This window comes from Coregonus lavaretus (assembly GCF_964263955.1).
Source record: "Coregonus lavaretus genome assembly, chromosome: 5".
Classification (NCBI taxonomy): Eukaryota; Metazoa; Chordata; class Actinopteri; order Salmoniformes; family Salmonidae; genus Coregonus; species Coregonus lavaretus.
In genome coordinates, this window is record NC_139992.1 from 30,161,193 (window position 1) to 30,187,293 (window position 26,101).

Sequence of the window (26,101 nt, forward strand, 5' to 3'; positions counted from 1 at the left end):
GCACACACTGTATATATATTTTCTGTTGTATTTTTTGACTTTATGTTTTTTTTTTACCCCATATGTAACTCTGTGTTGTTGTTTTTATCGCACTGCTTTACTTTATCTTGGCCAGGTCGCAGTTGTAAATGAGAACTTGTTCTCAACTGGCTTACCTGGTTAAATAAAGGTGAAATAAATAAATAAATAAAAAATGAGAGCCAGTTTCATCATTGCTTTTGATGGTTTTTGCGACTGCATTTGAAGAAACTTTCAAAGTTCTTGACATTTTCTGGATTGATTGACCTTCATGTCTTAAAGTCATGATGGACTGCCATTTCCCTTTGCTTATTTGAGCTGTTCTTGCCATAATATGGACTTGGTCTTTTACCAAATAGGTCTATCGTCTGTATACCACCACTACCTTGTCACAACACAACGGATTGGCTCAAACACATTAAGAAGGATAGAAATCCCACAAATTAACAAGGCACAGCTGTTAATGCATTCCAGGTGACTACCTCATGAAGCTGATTGAGAGAATGCCAAGAGTGTGCAAAGCTGTCATCAAGGCAATGGGTCGCTACTTTGAAGAATCTAAAATATTTGTTCACACTTTCTTGGTTACTACATGATTCCATATGTGTTATTTCATAGTTTTGATATCTTCACTATTATTCTACAATGTAGAAAATAGTAAAAATAAAGAAAAACCCTTGAATGAGTAGGTGTGTCCAAACTTTTGACTGGTACTGTACATATACCCACTACAAAACCTTGATGAAGGCTTTACATTTCTTAAAAGCCTCAAAGGCTACTGTAAAAAATCTATTTGCACTTGACACCAAAGTCACAATCTTTAAAAAAAATTATGTTAACAACAAGCTAATATTAGTTTAAAAGCACTTTATTCAACTGTATCCAAACATTCATACATATCACATCCTAATCCACATCACAGGTTAGTTACATACAGTTTGTCATGTCATCTTGAGACCTGCAAGAGGAATGGATTACATAATATTCAGTCATTATAAAGCCTTCAGCAGGACTAGCCATACAAGACCCATGTGTTATCTGTGTTACAGTCAAAATGTTTCCCCTAGTCAGCTGGCTTAGTGAGTCAGGGTGGGACTGACATGGCACCTTTTGGTTCCACACAGATATATGTATTATACAGCAAAGAGACTCACATCAGCCAGTTCATCAGAATCTGACAGCCACAGAGACCATAGACCCACAAGGAACATTATAGCACTACCTGATTCACTCACAGCTCAGAGCTGAAATATAATCATGGCCATTCACAGCAACCAGTAATGATCTTGGAGAGGTTTCCAAAAGAACAGGCTGAGCCTCCCACAGTATTGAGAGTTTAGGTCTGTGTTTAGTTTCACAGTGGCAGATGATAGATGTGTGTGTGTGTGTGTGTGTGTGTGTGTGTGAGAGTGTGTGTGCATGGAGTGCGTGTGTGTGTCCTGGAGTTGGTTGATGTTTTGGCTGTAGGAGGCAGCATCTGTCTGTTGGCAGTCTGGTGTATAATTGTAACGGCGCTAACTCATTATGATGGCACTCTCACAAAGACATTACCCTACACACAGAAGACAAACCACTGCTAGTGAAGAGGGGTACTCTGCAGAGACAACTAGTCTTAACTAAGTAACTTCTAAATAGACTAACTGTTGCCCTGGGTGAAGATGTATCAGAAAATATACTTGACTGGGAAGGGTAAGCTCCATATGATAGCCTATATATCTTGTCAAAAGCGCAACCTGACAGCAATTCTCATCAAATAAATGGGAAGTCTGAAATACGAGACACATTATTTATTTATTTTTATTTTTTTCAATGTTATGTTTTTATAAAATGTGGGACATGCATGTGTGGTTGCAGGATGAGGGATAAAGGGTCAAAATGCAGGACTTTCTAGCACAACTCAGGACAGTTGGTCACCCTCAGCTTGCCACGAGAGATTAGATTAGATCCTTCTATTACAGACCATGTGTATGCGTCAAGTGTGGCCCCCCTCTCGACGCCTCAGGCAAATAGTCTGATCAGCTGGCAGTGAACACTGTAGGGAGACAGAGACGCACAGAAGGAAAGTTACACATTCATCAATATGATGAGTGTTCGTTTCCAGTCTGACTTTACTGTCCATATCACAGATGTTTAAAACTAATGGAATGGAGCTGAAGTTCCAAGTTCAGAAGCTTTATTGTCAATTTTAGAGTAAAAATTGAGATTGGTATTTAGCTTCCACGTGGCTTGGTTACAGAAACACTGTGATGAGACCTGGAATGGTCCGTTAGTAGTGTGGCAGTTGTTAATGCAGTATGGAGACCCCGACTTTAATAAAAGTTAAACTCAGATGATGCTGCAAAGACCATACAGATTTTATTTTCCAGTCAGTCACACTGGTGGTTCAATTAATATTTGTTTTCTTTCAAATACTTCAGCTGTGCTTGACTGAGCTTGCCTGGTGCAATGGAACCAATGGAAGAAAAAAAATTGAAGTCACCTACTGATATTCAGCAGTGAAAGAAAGCAGCCGATTTCTTTCTGTCTTCTTTTTTTTCTGATTGTTTTAGGGGCGATCAGGGTTATCACCATCAATTATCTCAGCTGCTCATTTGCTGACTCATTCCAAGAACAATTACTGGAGAGGAAAAAGGCAATAAATGAATGGACTTGTATTTTAATTAAAAGTGAGTAGGCTCTTAACAGTGGGAGGGATATTAAATTAGATATACTAGAATTACACAGCCATGCCTCATTGGCAAAGTATAACGGAGCATCAAGTAAATGATGTATTCAGGAGGAAAGCCACTGTCATGCTATATAAAAATCTCTACTGAAATCGTTGTGGTGGAGGGAGAGCCACCATCATGCTATATAATGATCTCTACTGATGTTGTGGTGGAAGAAGTGGGACCACTTGTGTGTGTTTGCGTGTGGGTAAACCTCAAACTTCCTAAATCTCTTAACAAAACCAATAGATTAAAATTGACTTGACTTGTATAGCCGCATGAGGCAGGATCTCCCCGTCACAGTTCCAGTTGCTATGGCCTGTGTCGTAGCTGGGATGGGCTGTACAGATCTGGTTAAAGATCTTCTTCTCGCTTGTCTCACTCAGGTCCACCTCTGAGGTCACGTTGCTGCGCTTCGGAATGAACCGGAACCGCCGCACACGGTGAACCTCCATGAAGGACATGTCAAACTGTGGAGGCAGAGAGGGAGGGATGGTGGGAAGTTAGGGGAGGGAGGTACAGTATATAGAGAATGAGGGAGTGAAGACGAGGGGATGGAGAGAAAGTAGGGAAAAGAGGCCGAAAAGAAAGGGTCAGTCAACAGTACCAAGGGCTCAATCTTTCACTGCCTCAGAAAACAATCTCTCTTTATCCTCCCATCACTACTCAGTTCTACTCCACAGACTGTCTGAGAAGAGAGGAGAGAGTGTCTGAGAGCGATTTATTCTCCATCACACTCATACCAAGTGTCCCCTAAAAGGCTTTCTGACAAAACTATGAATACACTTAGTGGCCTCTCACTCCTTGTTTCGCTCCTTGGTGGATTGGCTATGCAGATATTAAACAGGTATAATGCAATGAACATCCTACCATCCCACCTGTTTGTACAGTACCAGTCAAAAGTTTGGACACACCTACTCATTCCAGGGTTCTTCTTTATTTTTACAATTTCTACATTGTAGAATAATAGTGAAGACATCAAAACTATGAAATAACACATATGAAATCATGTAGTAACCAAAAAAGTCTTAAACAAATCAAAATATATTTTATATTTGAGATTCTTCAAAGTAGCTACACTTTGCCTTGATGACAGCTTTGCACTCTCTCAACCAACTTCATGAGGAATGCTTTTCCAACAGTCTTGAAGGAGTTCCCACATATGCTGAGAACTTGTTGGCTGCTTTTCCTTCACTCTGCAGTCCAACTCATCCCAAACCATCTCAATTGGGTTGAGGTCGGGTGATTGTGGAGGCCAGGTCATCTGATGCCGCACTCAATCATCCTTCTTGGTCAAATAGCCCTTACACAGCCTGGAGGTGTGTTTTGGGTCATTGTTCTGTTGAAAAACAAATTATAGTCCCACTAAGCGCAAACCCGATGGGATGGCGTATCGCTGAAGAATGCTGTGGTAGCCATGCTGGTAAAGTGTGCCTGCAATTCTAAATAAATCACAGACAGTGTCACCAGCAAAGCACCATCACACCTCCTCCTCCATGCTTCACAGTGGGAACCACACATGCGGAGATCATCCGTTCACCTAGTCTGCGTCTCACAAAGACATGGTGGTTGGAACCAGAAATGTCAAATTTGGACTCATCAGACCAAAGGACAGATTTCCACCGGTCTAATGTCCATTGCTCGTATTTCTTGGTCCAAGCAAGTCTCTTCTTATTATTGGTGTCATTTAGTAGTGGTTTCTTTGCAGGAATTCGACCATGAAGGCCTGATTCACATAGTCTCCTCTGAACAGTTGATTTTGAGATGTGTGTTATTTGAACTCTGTGAAGCATTTATTTGGGCTGCAATCTGAGGTGCAGTTAACTCTAATGAACTTATCCTCTGCAGCAGAGGTAACTCTGGGTCTTCCTTTCCTGTGGCGGTCCTCATGAGAGCCAGTTTCATCATAGCGATTGATGTTTTTTAGCGACTGCATTTGAAGAAACTTCACAAATTCTTGAAATGTTCCGTATTGACTGACCTTCATGTCTTAAAGTAATGATGGACTGTCGTTTCTCTTTGCTTATTTGAGCTGTTCTTGCCATAATATGGACTTGGTATTTTACCAAATAGGGCTATCTTCTGTATACCACCCCTACCTTGTCACAACACAACTGATTGGCTCAAACGCATTAAGGAAAGAAATTCCACAAATTAACTTTTAACAAGGCACACCTGTTAATTGAAATGCATTCCAGGTGAGTACCTCATGAAGCTGGTTGAGAGAATGTCAAGAGTGTGCAAAGCTGTCATCAAGGCAAAAGGTGGCTACTTTGAAGAATCTCAAATATATAAATATATTTTGATTTGTTTAAGACTTTTTTGGTTACTACATGATTCCATATGTGTTATTTCATAGTTGTGATGTGTTCACTATTATTCTACAGTCGTGGTCAAAAGTTTTGAGAATGACACAAGTATTGGTCTTCACAAAGTTTGCTGCTTCAGTGTTATGAGATATTTTTGTCAGATGTTACTATGGTACAGTGAGGGAACAAAGTATTTGATCCCCTGCTAATTTTGTACGTTTGCAGGGGATCAAATACTTTTTTCCCTCACTGTATATGTGCTTTCTTGAGCAGGGGGACCTTGCGGGCGCTGCAGGATTTCAGTCCTTCACGGAGTAGTGTGTTACCAAATGTTTTCTTGGTGACTATGGTCCCAGCTGCCTTGAGATCATTGACAAGATCCTCACGTGTAGTTCTGGGCTGATTCCTCACCGTTCTCATGATCATTGCAACTCTACGAGGTGAGATCTTGCATGGAGCCCCAGGCCGAGGGAGATTGACAGTTCTTTTGTGTTTCTTCCATTTGCGAATAATTGCACCAACTGTTGTTACCTTCTCACCAAGCTGCTTGGCGATGGTCTTGTAGCCCATTCCAGCCTTGTGTAGGTCTACAATCTTGTCCCTGACATCCTTGGAGAGCTCTTTGGTCTTGGCCATGGTGGAGAGTTTGGAATCTGATTGATTGATTGCTTCTGTGCACAGGTGTCTTTTATACAGGTAACAAGCTGAGATTAGGAGCACTCCCTTTAAGAGTGTGCTCCTAATCTCAGCTCGTTACCTGTATAAAAGACACCTTGGAGCCAAGAATCTTTCTGATTGAGAGGGGTCAAATACTTATTCCCCTCATTAAAATGCAAATCAATTTATAACATTTTTGACATGTGTTTTTCTGGATTTTTTTGTCTCTCACTGTTCAAATAAGCCTACCATTAAAATTATAGACTGATCATGTCTTTGTCAGTGGGCAAACGTACAAAATCAGCAGGGGATCAAATACTTTTTTCCCTCACTGTACATGCCCGTCTGAAGTTTGCTAATTAACATCTGAATGATTCAGAGGAGAACTGGGTGAAAGTGTTGTGATCAGATGAGGCCAAAATGGAGCTCTTTGGCATCAACTCAACTCGCCGTGTTTGGAGGAGGAGGAATGCTGCCTATGACCCCAAGAACCCCATCCCCACCGTCAAACATGGAGATGGAAACATTATGGTTTGGGGGTGTTTTTCTGCTAAGGGGACAGGACAACTTCACCGCATCAAAGGGACGATGGACGGGGCCATGTACCGTCAAATCTTGGTTGAGAACCTCCTTCCCTCAGCCAGGGCGTTGAAAATGGGTCGTGGATGGGTATTCCAGCATGACAATGACCCAAAACACACGGCCAAGGCAACAAAGGAGTGGCTCAAGAAGAAGCACATTAAGGTCCTGGAGTGGCCTAGCCAGTCTCCACACCTTAATCCCATAGAAAATCTGTGGAGGGAGATGAAGGTTTGAGTTGCCAAACGTCAGCCTCGAAACCTTAATGACTTGGAGAAGATCTGCAAAGAGGAGTGGGACAAAATCCCTCCTGAGATGTGTGCAAACCTGGTGGCCTACTACAAGAAACATCTGACCTCTGTGATTGCCAACAAGGGTTTTGCCACCAAGTACTACGTCATGTTTTGCAGAGGGGTCAAATACTTATTTCCCTCATTAAAATGCAAATCAATTTATAACATTTTTGACATGCGTTTTTCTGGATTTTTTTGTTGTTATTCTGTCTCTCACTGTTCAAATAAGCCTACCATTAAAATTATAGACTGATCATGTCTTTGTCAGTGGGCAAACGTACTAAATCAGCAGGGGATCAAATACTTGTTTCCCTCACTGTATACTGACGTATAATTACAAGCATTCCATAAGTGTCAAAGGCTTTTATTGACAATTACATTTATGCAAAGAGTCAATATTTGCAGTGTTGACCCTTCTTTTTCAAGACCTCTGCAATCCGCCCTGGCATGCTGTCAATTAACTTCTGGGCCACATCCTGACTGATGGCAGCCCATTCTTGCATAATCAATGCTTGGAGTTTGTCAGAATTTGTGGGCTTTTGTTTGTCCACCCGGCTCTTGAGGATCGACCACAAGTTCTCAATGGGATTAAGATCTGGGGAGTTTCCTGGCCATGGACCCAAAATGTTGATGTTTGTTCCCCGAGTCACTTAGTTATCACTTTTGCCTTATGGCAAGGTGCTCCATCATGCTGGAAAAGGCATTGGTCGTCACCAAACTGTTCTTGGATGGTTGGGAGAAGTTGCTCTCGGAGGATGTGTTGGTACCATTCTTTATTCATGGCTGTGTTCTTAGGCAAAATTGTGAGTGAGCCCACGCCCTTGGCTGAGAAGCAACCCCACACATGAATGGTCTCAGGATGCTTTACTGTTGGCATGACACAGGACTGATGGTAGCGCTCACCTTGTCTTCTACAGACAAGGTGTTTTCCGGATGCCCCAAACAATCGGAAAGGGGATTCATCAGAGAAAATGACTTTACCCCAGTACTCAGCAGTCCAATCCCTGTACCTTTTGCAGAATATCAGTCTGTCCCTGATGTTTTTCCTGGAGAGAAGTGGCTTCTTTGCTGCCCTTCTTGACACCAGGCCATCCTCCAAAAGCCTCACTGTGCTTGCAGATGCACTCACACCTGCCTGCTGCCATTCCTGAGCAAGCTCTGCACTGGTGGTGCCCCGATCCCGCAGCTGAATCAACTTCAGGAGACGTCCTGGCGCTTGCTGGACTTTATTGGGCGCCCTGACGCCTTCTTCATAACAATTGAACCTCTCTCCTTGAAGTTCTTGATGATCCGATAAATGGTTGATTTAGGTGCAATCTTACTAGCAGCAATATCCTTGCCTGTGAAGCCCTTTTTGTGCAAAGCAATGATGACGGCACGTGTTTCCTTGCAGGTAACCATGGTTAACAGAGGAAGAACAATGATTTCAAGCACCACCCTCCTTTTTAAAGCTTCCAGTCTGTTATTCTAACTCAATCAGCATGACAGAGTGATCTCCAGCCTTGTCCTCGTCAACACTCTCACCTGTGTTAACGAGAGAATCACTGACATGATGGCAGCTGGTCCTTTTGTGGCAGGGCTGAAATGCAGTGGAAATGTTTTTTTGGGATTAATTTCATTTTCATGGCAAAGAGGGACTTTGCAATTAATTGCAATTCATCTGATCACTCTTCATGACATTCTGGAGTATATGCAAATTGCCATCATCAAAACTGAGGCAGCAGCCTTTGTGAAAATTAGTATTTGTGTCATTCTCAACACTTTTGACCACGACTGTATAATGTAGAAAATAGTAAAAACCCTGGAATGAGTAGGTGTGTCCAAACTTTTGACTGGTAGGGTATGCATGTGTGTGTGTGTGGCAGTATGCGCAGGAGGATGATGCAAGTTATCCAGATCGCTTTGCAGAATTGGGATATTTACGAAAAGTGAGAGAGCGGAGTGGGAAGCAAATGTCTGAACTGAGGTATACCCTGATTTAGAAAGAGCTGTGTCAGCCAACTAAACCAGGAAGCAAAGTACAGGGAAACTCTCTCCCACTCAATCCCCATCTCTCTCTGTGAAGGCTGAGTAACCCATGACATGCAGTACGTGGGAGAGCTGAGAGTGACTGAGTGAGTAAGTGACTGAGGCATTCTCCATCTCCACCTGAACTCCTTGTGACTTTCAAAAGTTTTACTGGCTTGATCCACAATACATTACCTGAGATTAATATGGTTTGAAAATAATAGTATTTACTTTGCAAATTTCTTTGCTAATTCTTATAACCTTTTTGGGGGGATGATATCCCCCTCTGATTGAATCATCTTACATCTAATGATATTTTATGATTGCCAATGTGAAAATGAATAAATAGCAAAAAAGGAATAACAATAACAACTCAAAGAGTTACCTACCTGGTTGTCCTTGTTGGTTTGTCGTATGAGGTGTTGGAGGAAGTCGAGGCGGGAGGCCTTGCGTACCAGGATGAGGTCCGTGGTGCCATCGGCCAGGTGGGCAGAGGGCGACAGGCCTCTAGGGCTGCGAGGACAGGCACAGCTCATACTGGCAGCGTTGATTGCTAGGAACTTCCCCTGGATCACCCGCCATAAACTATCACCGCTGGTCTCTTTAAACACACGAGGAGTTGATCGATTAAACGTGCCATCTTTGGGGTGCTCTTAAATCAGGAGCGAGGCTGGACAAAATATTATGTGTTATTACACTCATGTGATACCACTCAGTAACACTCAGGTGAATCAAAGTATTCTGCCATTAAATTAGTGGTTGAGTGGTTTAATGGGGGATGTACAGTAACTCCAAAATGTCTGAGTGTTTTACGATAATATCTCTGATCGCAGGGGGAATATTATGTGATCCGAGGCCATAAAACGCTTAGTCTTCTCCTTGTCTCGTAAAACAAACTCACGGGAGCGATAACCTGACCCAACATTAACAAGTCCACAGGGATTAAAAAACAAATACATTTAATTGGAAAGTAAATTATTAGATGTCTTCAAAAACTACCAATCGGATTATGATTAGACATTTACAATCTTTATTGTGGGCCTTGGCATCGTCTTAGCTCGGGAACCTCTCAAGTGTCCCTCACACATTAACATTTCGGGAGGCTTGTTTGTGACGTGGCACCCAGCCGGCATCTTGCCCCATTGCTTAAGCAGTTGTTGGAGATTTGATCGCCAAAACGAGCACAGCAAGTCCCCCGCCAACTCCGGCAGCCAGGCCGACTATCTCCCTAATTAGTGGGGTTCTGTCTCCCTCTGTGTGTTTTGTGTCCCAGCCAAGCACAACAGAGAAGCCGGGAATTAACACCAATTAGAGTCCCGGAAGAGGAGAGGAAAAAGGGAATCTCTCTGTGGCTCTCAGTAAAACACGACGTATCCTCCTATCTGCTGCTCTGAATAAACAAACGCCGTCTGAGAAGAGAGGGGGGGGGGGGGGGGGCTGTGACGAGAAGAGTGGGCTGTGAGGAGTGTGTGTGTGTGTTCAACACCAAACGGTCTACTCTGACTGTCTGTAGGGAGTCATAGCAGTGAGGGAGAGACAGACAGACGAGGGAACAGACGTGAGGACAGGAGGGACATCATGCTTATGGCTGGGTAATTGTCAGCTTTATCAACAGACATGGCAACAGGGAAAAGACTACACACAGCACAGACTTACAGAGGGCAATAACCTCTTACCCTTGTCAGAGTTCTCTTCAGCCATGTTGTAGACATGATCCACTGAGAGGGGCTGCCTATTGTTGGCACCCTGCTCACAGATATGGCACCCAGTTTTGCATTTGATCTTGTCTCTAGGGTTCCCCAGGTTGTCGTCAGCGGGCAGGAAAGCGACGGTCCCTTCATAGTACTGATGGGTCAGGAACGTCTTTAGACCTGCAACAGAAGCAGTGTGTGGCTTTGAATATCCTGATGGTGACGTGTGAAATGTTTATTTTCTCCACTCATTCCTCCCTTTCACTGTAGGTCATTTTCGGGAAAATTTAGGATTGTTTCTATTACATAACATATTATCTAATAATAATACCGTTATTACATTGTTTGACTGCAATTGTAACTACATTCTAATAATGTGGTAATTACATTGTAATAACAATTATAACTCCATTATTTACCTGAGAGGTCGTATCTGGAAGGCCCCATCCAGCGCTTCTTCTCGCTGTCCGTCAGCACGTCTCCGTAGAAACCGTATCCGAACAGCGAGACGGAGTACCTGAGGAAGGTGTTGTTGTGATGGACAGAACACACGTCCATGGGTTGGGAGTCACCTGGAGGAGGAACAAACAGAATAGACAGAATAGACAGACAGAAAGGGCCTTATTCAATTGGTTGGAATGTCGTCACAGAACACTCCATATAGAATAGTCTTGGAGTCAGGGTTGGGGTCAATGCCATTTCAATATCAGTCAAGTCGGTTAAGCAGAGTGCAATAAGTAAGCTTTGGACAAGTAAGCCTTGTCCACGCTACCTGTTTCTGTGCCGTGAGGCACATTGATGTACAAGTACACCTCCTGGACAGGACTCTAGTAGAGTGCAATGTTATCTCTTTAAACCACACTCCAGACTGTGTGTGCATGGGACACCACAAGTGTACATGCAGGACATAGAATGCTGTACTATTGAGAGATGTAGCTAATCGTGAGCATTGTGACAGAGATATATTGGTAAGAAAATCTATTAAATCTCTGCGTGGACAGGTAGACCTGTTTGGTATGGAGTGTGTGTGTGTGTGTGTGTGTGAATGTATGTATGTATGTATGTATGTATGTATGTATGTATGTATGTATGTGTGTGTGTATGGCTACTTTCCCATGAAGTCACTGGATCGTTGGTGCCTGTTGTAGCATATCAGATACAGTCAGTCAAACCTGTTGGATAGGAGAAATGCAGGCCACATGTCAGTCACGTAATAGCACCTTGAGTCTCAGGACAAATCCCAAACCATCAACTTTGGGGGCCGTTTTCCCAGAAACAGATTAACCCTAGTTCTGGACTGTTCAATGTAAAATCTCTATTGAAATTGCTTTTTAGCCCAGGACTTTGTCACGGGGAGTTTTCATTGTTTAAATATTGTTTTATTGAATCATCAATGACCAGAAAAGTTTTTGAAGAAGAGAGTTTTGAGACAGAGTTAGAAAAACAGTTTAAGTAGTATTATTAGGCAGAAAATAGGTGATATGTATCAGAGCCAAAGAAAGATATCATAGCCAATGGGTCTGTCTGGGTCTGGGCAATCAGCACTCACTACACAGTAAATGAGGGGAAAGCGAGATGCAGACCCTGCCTGGCACTTGAGAGAAATGTTCAGTTTGACTTCGAAATCTCTGATTTGATATTATGGTAATAGGTCTCTATTGACCGTGCTCTACCGTTCAGCCGGGGGACAGTAATTTCAGGCATATCTGTCACAGTTTGATAATTTACTATCTGTTGAGACGCACCAATGACACCAAGACAGACCGGTGAGGAGACAGACTTATTTCCTATTTCCATCTCTACAGCTAGACAACAGACTGATGCTAGGAATGCTTCCCAAATGGCACCCTATTCCCTAATAGGCCCTGATCAAAAGTATTGCACTATATAGGGAATAGGGTGCTATTTGGGATGCAAGGTAGATGTTTTCAGCTGACTCAGGGAACCGTGACAGAACAGAGAGCAGCCTGGGAAATCAGACCTGCCGTTTACAGATGGACACAGAGATGAGTATGAAGAGGAGTTATCTTCCTCTCTTCATCATTGCTTAGTAATCACACTCCTCTCTTTTCAGATTGCTCTTATGAAGAATCTGACAATGACACAGCGGAGAGTAAAATGGTGACATTGGCTGATTGGTTTGCTTCTCCAATACTTTTTGAAAAGTTCCTGAATTTAAATCTAAACTTACTGTAGTGCTACAGACTGGTTTACACTTCCTTATTTCTTACTCAAGTGAAGACTGAAGATATCTGTGTGAAGGAAGCCTGGCTGCCTTGGGTGTGTGATTGTGTGAGCCAAGCGTGTAGTCATTTTCAAACAACAAATCTTAACACCCAGTCAAAATATTCACAGAAGAGAGGAAACTAGCTACTCTCTCAGCTAAAAATATCCCTCCGTGAATTTCCAGATTCTTATCTAGGAGATATTTTCTGCAGTTTTGACTCACTTCCTCATTTGAATCTTTCCAAAGCTTCTCTCATTATCACTGTCTGCCTAACTAATAGAATAACAGTCAAGGTTCAGTCATTTAACTAAACATAGTACCTAGAAAATATGTGATAAGACAATGTGAATGCGTTGAATTACACACAGCCACTAGGTATCTAGGTAGGTTACCTGATAAAACTGGGGACGTGTAACCAAGGCTGTATGTGTGCTGTGTTGACTTTGTAAACACTCATATTATTCAGTGAAAGTCTATTTGATACTGAGAGGTTCTGTTCGTTATCTTACCACGTCTGATTAATACATCATTATTACTTTGAGTTATTATTTCTCCTAGTATATGGAACTGAAGTACACCATGATAGTTTCTTATCACTATCACTTATCAGCCTCAAAACTATGTAATGATTGATTGATAGGTAACAATATTTAAAAGGTTTATACAGGCTAAGCAGTCGCAGCAGAAAAAGCCATACTTGACCTCATGAAACCTGTCAGTAGGAAACCAACCAAGGCAAATGCACAACAAAAACTGTGATACTGTGATAACTTTTCTGTAGATATAGTGAAAAATAATTTCATCTTCGTCTGACTGACTGGAAAAAGGCTGTAATTCTGGACCACAGCAGCAGCAGGCACTCAATGCTAAGAAGTAGCATTAACCTGCAGAATCACTGAAGCTATAGGCCTAACCAGCTGTGACTTGATTCTCCTCCTCCATCTTCAACCTTGGGTATTGTGAAGTAATGGATTTCACGGTGGTGAAATGTATGATGATTTTTTTTTTTTACTGTCACGAAGCACAACAGGCCCCCTTCTAATGGAGTTTTGAGTGATAGACCCTTCACAACACCCTGTGGGACCCCAAGCCCTGTTGCTATAGAAATTGCTACCCGTAACTCAGCAACAGCCAGATAACAGAACATGGGGGCTAAGGTTAGCTACCGTGGGAGTCAATCATAGCCATGGCCACTAACAGAGGAGGTATAACACAGTCCTACTCTATGGGCTATAACTGGCCTTTACCTTACCTTCTCCCCTTCTTTATCCTCTCCTCCATTTCTCTCCTTTGCTTCTCTCCTCCCTTCCCCTCTCCTCTCCCCACCCCTCCTCTCTCACCTGCAGGGATGATTCCGATGCAGGGCGCACATGGAACCAGGTCCTGGTTCAGTTGGTTCTGGTCCACTCTGGAATCACTCTTGGTCCTAGAGACCAGGCCGTGGACAACCTCGCTGAACATCCCGTCCCCTCCCACACACACCACCCTGAACAGGGAAACACACCCACGATGCATGAAAACACTCCTTTGAGACCAGCCTTAGAGTGTCTGCTGGTTTTTGTTATTTCCTTTCAATTTGTGTCCAATTAAGATCTAGACAACCAGGTGAGGGATTTCCTGACTAATCAATTAATTGATCAATCAAGTACAAGGGAGGAGTAAAAACCCGAAGACACTCTGCCCCCCTAAGCTTTCATGTTAATGTTGTTGTTGCATTGATACTGCCATTAATGTCCACTTCGCTCTCAGCAGTCCCCTTCCCTCAGACATGAATGCATTGTGGTTGGACATGGACTGTTTTGTACGGAAATCTTCACTTAGACTTTTGCACCAACAAAGTAATTTCTGACTGAGATAATAAAGTCTATGCCAGGTAATGGAAGTGTCTTCCTACTGGGTCTAAAACTCACCCGTCACATTGCTTCAGATCTACCTTAGTCTTCAAGTGATCCCTGGCATGATTGGCACTCTCCGTAACTATGGAAACAAGTTATTTTGTCAGTATTAAAAACCCATGACGAATATCTCAAGTCTATCTAGTCAAGACATTGCACACACAACACAAAATAGTTAAGCCAAGAATCCTGCACACAGTATTGCTCCTCCCATTGTCTTAAAGGAATTATTTATTTTTTTTACCATTAAGGTGTTCCAACGAATGGTGAAATGCCAACACCAATTAAAACACCTCGAGCTATGGGGCTGGGTCCAGCCTTAAGCCCATGACGGTTCTATGGTCACGAGCTGCCAATACCCTAGACAAGGGATCGGCAACTCCAGTTCTCGGGGTCCTGATTGGTGTCACACTTTTGCCCCAGCCCCAGCTAACACACCTGACTCCAATAATCAACTAATCATGCTCTTCAGTTTAGAATGCGATTAGTTTAAAATCAGCTGTTTTTGCTAGGGATGGGGAAGAAGTTAAACACCACTCCGGCCCCCGAGGACTGGAGTTGCCCATCCCTGCCCTAGACGATCCATGATCTTCACAAGCTATGTGATGCCTCCCCCTGCTAATACCCTAGACCCCTCAAACTCAACTCTGGACCTCGAAGCCAGTTCCAGTCCTCGTTTTCATTGTCCCCCTCTAATCAGGGTTCTGATTTAGACCTGGCACACCAAGTGGGTGCAATTAATTATCAGGGAGAACAGAAAATCAGCAGGCTCCGGACCTCGTAGGGTAAGAGTTGAGTACTCCTGCCCTAGACGCTCCATGGTCTTCCCAAAGCATCCCATGAATCATAGATGTGTTTGGAATGGATTCCCATGTTTATCGACTATCACAGCTTCCATTACAGTGTTCCCTTGATGGATGGTGCTATAAATAAAATCATATTCTTGGGAGTGGTTGGTGGGTATAGGCTGTTTGCCAAGTCAACAAATAAATATTTGCCGGCCATAAAAGCTAATTTTTTATTTAAATGTTAATGTAGGCCCTCTGACAGGAACTCACCGATCACGTCGGTGGAGATGGAGGCTCGGGAGAAGAGTGGGGCTTACTCTCTGCTCGTAAATCCGCTTCCCGTGTTGTTTTCCACTGTAGGGATTGATGTACACTAGCAAGCGTTTCGGTCGGCTGCTTGCAAAGTGAAGGAGAGTCTGGTTTGGTCATTAAAATGGAGGACTCAACATTTAGTTTAATGGACGGTAGAGTGTGACTGTCTGACAACTTCATGAAGTTTTCATTAACCAACAAAACTTTACAGAAATGCTCCGTCATCATCAAACTGACATCCTCTGACTGATTCTCTTAATGTTCTCTAGAATAAATTGTTGGGATATTGAAGGCTAGATGAGCAAAAAGCATTGGAAAGGTACTTCTTTGTAAGATGCTAAATAGTGTGTTAATGGTTGGTAAAATGGTCTCACTTTACACAGACAACATATTAGGCCTTTATAGATGTTTCTCAAATCATGAACCTTTAAAGTTGGTGTTTGTTTAAAGTAAGGCCAGTAAAACAGTCTGCATTGAAAAGGACATACTGAGTAGTGAGAGCTGGTTGTTGATGGTCTGGACCCACTGTTAACGCTGTGCCTCATCTAAGCAATGGAAGATGATATCTTTACACCGCAAGCAGTGATGTTTGGTCCTCTCCGTGTAGAACAATATATTTAGAAAAAGGTGAGAGAGAGAAATAGAAAAATAGATAACAAAGACAGAAAAACTGAAAAGTCAAGAAGGATACTATCATTCCAACAAAAAACGGAATTCCTGGCTTGTTAGGGTAGATGAAACAAAACAAAGATGTTGTCTGCCTCCACAAACCATCCCATGTCAGATTATGTATCCCTCCCCTACCTGTGAATGCATACGGATACAACAGAACTTGCTTCCTTCTAACATCTTTGTTTGTTCGGTCTTCTTCTTCAGTCTCTCTGGCACCAACTATCTCAGACAGCAGGAGAAAATGGTGGTCTGCTGTAAACATTAAGAAACAACACAGAACAACAGTTTAGTGCCCCATAACAACACAGCAACTACACAAAGGACAGTTTGACCTGCGGTCAGGATTTACAATTCAACGATAATAGAGATACGCTATTAAAAGGCAAAGATAACCTGAGGTTAACTTTACTTGAATGGTCGTCTTTTTAGGGTCATATTCCCAGTGGTTGCATGAATGAAATCAAATAACATTATTTCTGTCTTGGAACCATGTGAATGCTTGGAATGGGCCTTCCTTTTTTGTTGACTTTCCTATTAACAGGCTGTGGGCACTATAGCTTGCATCACTGTATGCCAGTAAACATATCATGTGACTGTGTCATACTGGGAGTAGGCTGACAGTATCAGAGTGATTATGGCTTTGTTCAAGAGGGTGGAGGGTTTAGACCAGACACTAGGTTAAATTAATGATCTACCTCACAGTCATATACAGTAAACCACCTAACGTTGACATACATAAACGTTTAGTTCTACAGCCTAATCTGCATCATGATGAAAGCCATTGGAGGAAGTTAACTGACACCATGAAAATGATACAGGGCAGCAAGAACAACGCTTGAAGAATTATCACTCAAAATATGAGCTGCTCCTCATACACCCTACAGCAGGGTTCCCCAACTGACAGCCCTCTGGTGATTTTATTTGTCCCCCCAAGTTCTGACCCCCCCAAAAAAATGTGTTTCAATTGTTTTATTGTTGGACATAAAAGACTGTAAAAAAACACTGAAATCTGTTCAAAGGAATCTCATGAATAAGAGAGAGATATATGTGATCGTATTCAAATGTAAGCAAGGTTTGAAATCATTGTTTTAGTCAAATGGTTGGGCTACTTGCGGTCAATTTGCAGCTACAAATTATTTGGAATATGTTCCGGCCCCCTGACCATCCTCTCAAGAATCTAGTTGATGATCCCTGCCCTATAGGAATTTGTGTGTGTTGTACCTTTTAGTGTTGTGACATGGGCAGTCAGCCAACTTACACCAGCTTGGTCAAGCATAACATTTACATTTACGTCATTTAGCATCTTATCCAGAGCGACTTACAGTTAGTGCATACATTATTCTTTTTTATTTTCATACTGGCCCCCCGTGGGAATCGAACCCACAACCCTGGCATTGCAAACGCCATGCTCTACCAACTGAGCTACCTCCCTGCCAGCCATTCCCTCCCCTACCCTGGATGACGCTGGGCCAATTGTGCGCCGCCCCATTTGTCTCCCGGTTGCGGCCGGCTAGAGCAGAGCCTGGATTCGAACCAGGATGTCTAGTGGCACAGCTAGCACTGCGATGCAGTGCCTTAGACCACTGCGCCACTCGGGAAACACGATTCTATACTTAGTTCTATACTTAGGTTCTATACTTAGTCATAATATCATATTTTATTCTCAACATAAAGAACAATGGAGCTTTGGAAACATTCCAGTACTGGAAATGCTAAACAATGAGATGGGCGGTATTCCTTGTACATTCTCCAGTATATTAGCGACAGTATATCAACAGGAGGGGTTATTCTTTAGTCACATATGGATTGTCTGATTAGTGATAGCAGAGAGATGGGAAGGGTGACTCCAGGTTTACAGCCCGTCATAATCATAAAATAAGAGAGGTACCTGAGAAGCAGTCAACCCATCCCTGGGGCACCCCAGTATGAAGACAACAACCCTCACTAAACTGGGTAAGTGGAAGTTCGCTGGAACATTCCAACGGACCCAAAGATGCTCTGCCTTTACATGGCATAACGCCTAAGAACAAAAAATCTGGAAGAAAAACTGGTCAGCAAGTAAACTACAGTGTCATGTGTGCATTGCTGGGCCTCAGTCATCTATGATTGGGTCTTCATCTTCAAGATACTTCAGTATTAGAAGCTGATGATTATAGAGCAGACCCAATTTGCGTAAAGCCTCTAAAGTCGGTGGCTAAGTAAGCGCTGCCTTGAATCACTGGCTTGCACAGCTGACTCACCATCCACGCTGAACACACAACCCAATTACTGTTGCTGGACAGTATGTGACCTGACCTGATGGTGTGACACAGGTTAGAAAACACAGGAGCTTTTTCACACACAGTTCACTGATCTGGCACAGCTATAACCAAAATAAGTTGTCTAACAACTACTGTGTATAGAATGCACAGGGCTTCGAGATTATATTGACAACATGACCTAACTGGGACCCAGAGTTTTTATAGTCAGGTCATATGGTCAGGAAAAACAACTTGGTCCTAATGAGTACAGTCAGATATAACCAAGGGAAGAAGTGTGAATATTATCTCATAATATCTGGATTATACAAATACCCCAAAGGGGGAATTGGCAGTCCTCCAGCTACAATATATTAAACATCCATAGAAAGGTGAGCTGTGTAAAGCAAAGCATGGGGGTTTTATAAAGTACCTACTCAGCCGTTTTTAACCTCAAACCCATTGCTACTTGGCCTGATAATGGAATAGTACAATTTCTAAATGATAACCTTCCTAAGATCTCCCATGTCACCCCGCTCCTCCGCACACTCCACTGGCTTCCGGTCAAAGTTTGAATCATCTTCAAGACCCTGGTGTTTGCCTACGGAGCAGCAAGGGGAACTGCACCTCCTTACATTCAGGCTATGCGCAAACCCTACATTCCAACTCGAGAACTCTGTTCCGCCACCTCTGGGAGGGAAGCTTCCGCTCAGCCCAGTCAAAGCCCTTCTCTGTCCTGGCACCCCAACAGCAGAACAAGGCAAGCTTCCCCCTAAAGTCAGGGCAGCGGTGTCCCTGCCCATCTTTCGAAAACATCTCAAACCCTACTTCTTTGAAGAGCATCTTAAATAACCTTCACGGTGCCCCCAACCACCCCTTCCCACTAGCACTGACTTTGCTGATAAATACTTTGAGGGATGATGTACATGATACAATTGTGATGTGTTGTTGTCTCACCTAGCTATTTTAAGTTGAATGCATCACCTGTAAGTTGCTCTGGAGAAGAGCGTCTGCTAAATGAATAAAATGTAATATAAATTAGGGCTGTGGCGGTCATGAAATGATTGCCAAGCAAATAACTGCCGGTCTCATGGTAATTGACCGTTAATTAACAAACACGTTTAGTATCTCCTGGCTTCAATGCATAGCCTACAAGCCACTGATGCAGACCTTTGGAACATCTACATTTTAAAAAGTTGAATAAATCATTTAATATAGCCTACACCATCAAAATAAATCAATTATTTATTTTATACGGGTCTAAAGAAACATATGAAGAAAATGTAGTCTATTTCAGAAGAACAGAATAGCATACTCAGTTTTCCTTATGTTAGGCCCTGATATGGCTATACCATCCTGTGGGCTATACTAGCTCATTTAGCAGACAAGATTTGCTTAGAATTCCGTAGGCATTCTTTAAAAATGTTTTACAGTATAAAGAATACAATTGAACATAGCTGAATAAAATAGAAAGGATATTTTCCGGCGGCATCCCCCTTGTGTGGCCGTAAAGCCCCCTAAAAAAAATCCATGCCTTTTGCGGCCAACGTGGCCATTGTGCCCTTGGGCTGAATATAATAATTATAATTCCCTTCTCCCGGCTGCCGTGCTCCTAAGCACCTCTCACTCACATGGCTCTCTCAGATATCTAAATTCTTATTAGCCAATGCCCGTCACGTGATCGGGTCCTTCTCACAGGCATCTCAGCTAAGATGTAGGCTACAAGTGAAGACAGACATATCGGGGATGCAACTGCGTGCGTCCCTCTTGTCGAATTCCGAGGCACATATTGAAGATGTTAGAAGAACGGTCCACATTTAGCCTACTTTTTGTCAGCCAACAAGATGAGTAGCCCTAACGAATAGCAAAAGCACTAGCCTATGTCGATCTACTATCCCCAATAGCACAAAAGTTGACCTATTCTATTGGTCAACTTGTCCTTCTCTGAAATAAATAAATATTCCAAACATACTCTGGGACAGTTGTGGGATGCTATAGATTCCAAATTAATACAACCACTCGCATTAAAAAACCATTTAAATGCAACGACGCTGATGCAACAGAATGTTTAGCTTAAAATGTTGATAATCTATTTGATAAACTATTTATTCACATTATAAGCGCAGCAATGCACACACGGCAGTAGGTTATAAGAGCGAACGTTCCAAAATGCAAAAAATTAGCGGGAAAACACTGTTCTCAAAAGTGACCGCAAATGCGATTATGCACGTAATGCTTTATTATAAAGGTTCATTTTATGGTGAAAATGTCTTCCCCAAACTTGAAACTCAGGTGCCGCCTATGTATGCCAGTTAGGCTCTACACCAGCTATAAAGCGGATTAATGTGCTTAAATTTTAAGAAGTTATTTGGCCACTTTAGTTGTGATACAAACCTTATCAAAACATATAGGCCTACATGAGGTGTGCAACTATGATTTGAAAAAGTCGCAAAAAAGGCATGCGCTGTTTCTTGCTTTACTGTACATGCTGGGCATCATTCAAAAGTGATAATACATCATTCACAAGTGATAGGCTAATATTGTCACCCATCAGACTATTCTTAATTTAATGTTGTCTTTACATATACTAAATAATATGTGTGAAATTTGTTTTAATTTAGAATGGACCATTATCATGCACCTGTCTCAGAACAGGGGCATGGGGAAAAAAATACATGTCATCTATGCACTTAAATAGCGAATGGAGGACGCTTTTCCCGTGGTTCATTTTCATAGAGCACTGAGTACCAGGCAGTTAGCAAGTTTGGTAGGCTACTAATGACAGCAGCATCAGAGCTTGGAGAAGCCTAGTTACCGTGACTAACCGGTCACGTGGAATTTGACTGCAGTCATGACTCATGATCGCCGGTGTGGCAGTAATACGGTCCCCATAACAGCCCTAATGTAAATGTAATAACCTTTGCCCGCAGTCTCCCATAATGTAGTCAGGTGGCATCCTGTCAGACCCGATTCCTGCTCTGTACTGTATGCACAAACAGAACATACTGTATTGTTTTGGATTCTCCTTCACGCTCCAAGATCTACCCCTATATACATAGGCCAAGAGGCCAAACTCTCAGCTCAAAGACATTTCCTGTAAGAACAGCTAACCCTCCAACAATCCTACCCATAACCACTGTGGGAAAATAACAACATGCAGTCATTCTAAAATTCCTATTAGTGGTTCCTACTTCCTTTAGATACCCTGGGGTCATGGAAAGGCAATATATGAGCAGCTGTACTACACAGGCTCAATATTAATTTCCTATATTGACTCAGTCATAAGTAAAGATCTGGAGGGGATGATGACGTGGCAGGGCCTACGGTGCTTTTAATACGGCAGTGGCTCTCTCCCTCTCACTACTGTAATGTGCTCTAATGACTGTACAGTATTGTGCTGGACTATACTGTACTCACTGTACTGTACTATCCAAACATACGTCTATGATATATATACAGTGGGGAGAACAAGTATTTGATACACTGCCGATTTTGCAGGTTTTCCTACTTACAAAGCATGTAGAGGTCTGTCATTTTTATCATAAGTACACTTCAACTGTGAGAGACGGAATCTAAAACAAAAATCCTGAAAATCACATTGTATGATTTTTAAGTAATTAAATTGCATTTTATTGCATGACATAAGTATTTGATACATCAGAAAAGCAGAACTTAATATTTGGTACAGAAACCTTTGTTTGCAATTACAGAGATCATACATTTCCTGTAGGTCTTGACCAGGTTTGCACACACTGCAGCAGGGATTTTGGCCCACTCCTCCATACAGACCTTCTCCAGATCCTTCAGGTTTCGGGGCTGTCGCTGGGCAATACGGACTTTCAGCTCCCTCCAAAGATTTTCTATTGGGTTCAGGTCTGGAGACTGGCTAGGCCACTCCAGGACCTTGAGATGCTTCTTACGGAGCCACTCCTTAGTTGCCCTGGCTGTGTGTTTCGGGTCGTTGTCATGCTGGAAGACCTAGCCACGACCCATCTTCAATGCTCTTACAGAGGGAAGGAGGTTGTTGGCCAAGATCTCGCGATACATGGCCCCATCCATCCTCCCCTCAATACGGTGCAGTCGTCCTGTCCCCTTTGCAGAAAAGCATCCCCAAAGAATGATGTTTCCACCTCCATGCTTCACGGTTGGGATGGTGTTCTTGGGGTTGTACTCATCCTTCTTCTTCCTCCAAACACGGCGAGTGGAGTTTAGACCAAAAAGCTTTATTTTTGTCTCATCAGACCACATTACCTTCTCCCATTCCTCCTCTGGATCATCCAGATGGTCATTGGCAAACTTCAGACGGGCCTGGACATGCGCTGGCTTGAGCAGGGGGACCTTGCGTGCGCTGCAGGATTTTAATCCATGACGGCGTAGTGTGTTACTAATGGTTTTCTTTGAGACTGTGGTCCCAGCTCTCTTCAGGTCATTGACCAGGTCCTGCCGTGTAGTTCTGGGCTGACCCCTACCTTCCTCATGATCATTGATGCCCCACGAGGTGAGATCTTGCATGGAGCCCCAGACCGAGGATGATTGACTGTCATCTTGAACTTCTTCCATTTTCTAATAATTGCGCCAACAGCTGTTGCCTTCTCACCAAGCTGCTTGCCTATTGTCCTGTAGCCCATCCCGGCCTTGTGCAGGTCTACAATTTTATCCCTGATGTCCTTACACAGCTCTTTGGTCTTGGCCATTGTGGAGAGGTTGGAGTCTGTTTGATTGAGTGTGTGGACAGGTGTCTTTTATACAGGTAACGAGTTCAAAAAGGTGCAGTTAATACAGGTAATGAGTGGAGAACAGGGGGGCTTCTTAAAGAAAAACTAACAGGTCTGTGAGAGCCGGAATTCTTACTGGTTGGTAGGTGATCAAATACTTATGTCATGCAAGAAAATGCAAATTAATTACTTAAAAATTATACAATGTGATTTTCTGGATTTTTGTTTTAGATTCCGTCTCTCACAGTTGAAGTGTACCTATGATAAAAATTACAGACCTCTACATGCTTTGTAAGTAGGAAAACCTGCAAAATCGGCAGTGTATCAAATACTTGTTCTCCCCACTGTATATATATATATATATATATATATATATATATATATATATATATATATATATATATATATATATCCTTCAAATTAGTGGATTTGGCCATTTCAGCTACACCCGTTGCTGAAATATGTATGAAATCATAGTTATGCAATCTCCATAGACAAACATTGTCAGTAGAATGGCCTTATTGAAGAGCTCAGTGAATTTCAACGTGGCACCGTCATAGGATGCCACCTTTCCAACAAGTCAGTTCGTCAAATATTTTGCCCTGCTAGAGCTGCCCGGTCAACTGTAAGTGCTGTTATTGTGAAGTGGAAACGTCTAGCGGCTCAGCCGCGAAGTGGTAGGCCACACAAGCTCACAGAACGGGACCGCCGAGTGCTGAAGCGCGTAAAAATTGTCTGTCCTCAGTTGCAACACTCACAACTGAGTTCCTCTGGAAGCAACGTCAGCACAAGAACTGTTCGTTGGTAGCTTCATGAAATGGGTTTCCATGGCCGAGCAGCAGCAAACAAGCCTAAGATCACCATGCACAATGCCAAGCATTGGCTGGAGTGGTGTAAAGCTCGCCGCCATTGGACTCTGGAGCAGTGGAAACGCGTTCTCTGGAGTGATGAATCGCACTTCACCATCTGCCAGTCCGACGGACAAATCTGAGTTTGGCGGATGCCAGGAGAACGCTACCTGCCCCAATGTATAGTGGCAACTGTAAAGTTTGGTGGAGGAGGAATAATGGTCTGGAGCTGTTTTTCATGGTTCGGGCTAGGCCCCTTAGTTCCAGTGAAGGGACATCTTAACGCTACAGCATACAATGACATTCTAGACGATTCTGTGCTTCAGACTTCGTGGCAGCTGTTTGGGGAAGGCCCTTTCCTGTTTCAGCATGACAATGCCCCCGTGCACAAAGGGAGGTCCATACAGAAATGGCTTGACGAGATTGGTGTGGAAGAACTTGACTGGCCTGCACAGAGCCCTGACCTCAACACCATCGAAAACCTTTGGGATGAATTGGAACGACGACTGCGAGCCAGGCCTAATCGGTGCCCGACCTCACTAATGCTCGTGGCTGAATGGAAGCAAGTCCCCACAGCAATGTTCCAACATCTAGTGGAAAGCCTTCCCAGAAGAGTGGATGCTGTTATAGCAGCAAAGGGGGGACCAACTCCATATTAATGCCCTTGATTTTGGAATGAGATATTCGACGAGCAGGTGTCTTTTGGTCATGTAGTGTAGGTTCAGATTTGGCCAGTCCGGTCAGTCTGTGGACATTAACATTAAGGCCAAAGGAGACTGACCAAATGACAACTACTTTTTAACGTCAATCGGTGCTCAGTGGGTGAGGATGCTGGTTAAAGTAAATGGAAAGAGAGGTGGCTGATGGGTAGGTGTCAGTAAGAGCGGGAGAGGTGACATTAACGAGAGAGAGAGAGAACAAGATTGTCCAGACACAAGACTTGGTTTGACCAACAGACAACATCAAGACAAAGAAAACAGTTATGAGCTGAACATAACAGTATGCCAGTGGAAGGGAGGACAGTAGAAGGTGACCCAACTGTGGTTTGTGATTTCCCATTGTAGCCAATTTGGTAACGGAATTACGAGTTTCAATCACTTAATAATTAGTAAACAAAATTAATATCAGTAAAATCACTATAACTAAAAGGTCTACCATTACTTGTTACTTTCATTATCCTCCCACCTCATGAGGAAGAGAAAGTAGAAAATATCTTTAAAATATGTGGGTTTTGGTAACGGAATTACGCTGCACAAGGCAATATTGATATTGAGTTGATATTAGTTGTCAGGGGTCATACACCAACATTATTGTGTTTTGATGTACACTACCAGTCAAAAGTTTGGACACACCTACTCATCCAAGGGTTTTTCATTATTTGTACTATTTTTTACATTGTAGACTAATAGTGAAGACATCAAAACTATGAAATAACACATGGAATCATGCAGTAACCAAAAATCAAATGAAAATATATTTGAGATTTGAGATTCTTCAAATACCCACCCTTTGCTTGATGACAGCTTTGCACACTCTTGGCATTCTCCCAACCAGCTTCATGAGGTAGTCACCTGGAATGCATTTCAATTAACAGGTGTGCCTTCTTAAAAGTGAATTTGTGGAATTTCTTTCATTCTTAATGCGTTTGAGCCAATCAGTTGTGTTGTGACAAGGTAGGGTGGTATACAAAAGATAGCCCTATTTGGTAAAATACCAAGTCCATATTATGGCAAGAACAGCTCAAATAAGCAAAGAGAAACGACAGTCCCATCATTACTTTAAGATATGAAGGTCAGTCAATCCGGAAAAGTTCAATAACTTTTAAAGTTTCTTCAAGTGCAATCGCTATGATGAAGCTGGCTCTCATGAGGACCGCCACAGGAATGGAAGACCCAGAGTTACCTCTGCTGCAGAGGATAAGTTCATTAGAGTTACCAGCCTCAGAAATTGCAGCCCAAGTAAATGCTTCACAGAGTTCAAGTAACAGACATCTCAAAATCAACTGTTCAGAGGGGACTGTGTGAATCAGGCCTTCATGGTCGAATTGATGCTAAGAAACCACTACTAAAGTACACCAATAAGAAGAAGAGACCTGCTTGGGCCAAGAAACACAAGCAATGGTCATTAGACCGGTGGAAATGTGTC

At 42.7% G+C, this 26,101-nt stretch overlaps 1 pseudogene across 1 annotated transcript in view; it reads right to left on the reverse strand.

The window, feature by feature from the left end:
* Positions 1-890: 890 nt before the first annotated feature.
* The window catches only part of LOC311129229 (ceramide kinase-like), a 30,464-nt pseudogene continuing 5,253 nt past the window's right edge, over positions 891-26,101 (reverse strand). The window contains exons 3-13 of the transcript XR_014615310.1: positions 16,289-16,408; positions 15,969-16,095; positions 15,443-15,565; positions 14,400-14,466; positions 13,830-13,975; positions 11,372-11,434; positions 10,682-10,834; positions 10,248-10,442; positions 8,961-9,172; positions 2,988-3,196; positions 891-2,050 (exon numbers count right to left, since the gene is read on the reverse strand). The product of XR_014615310.1 is annotated as a ceramide kinase-like (transcript). The remainder of the gene's footprint in view (positions 2,051-2,987; positions 3,197-8,960; positions 9,173-10,247; positions 10,443-10,681; positions 10,835-11,371; positions 11,435-13,829; positions 13,976-14,399; positions 14,467-15,442; positions 15,566-15,968; positions 16,096-16,288; positions 16,409-26,101) is intronic.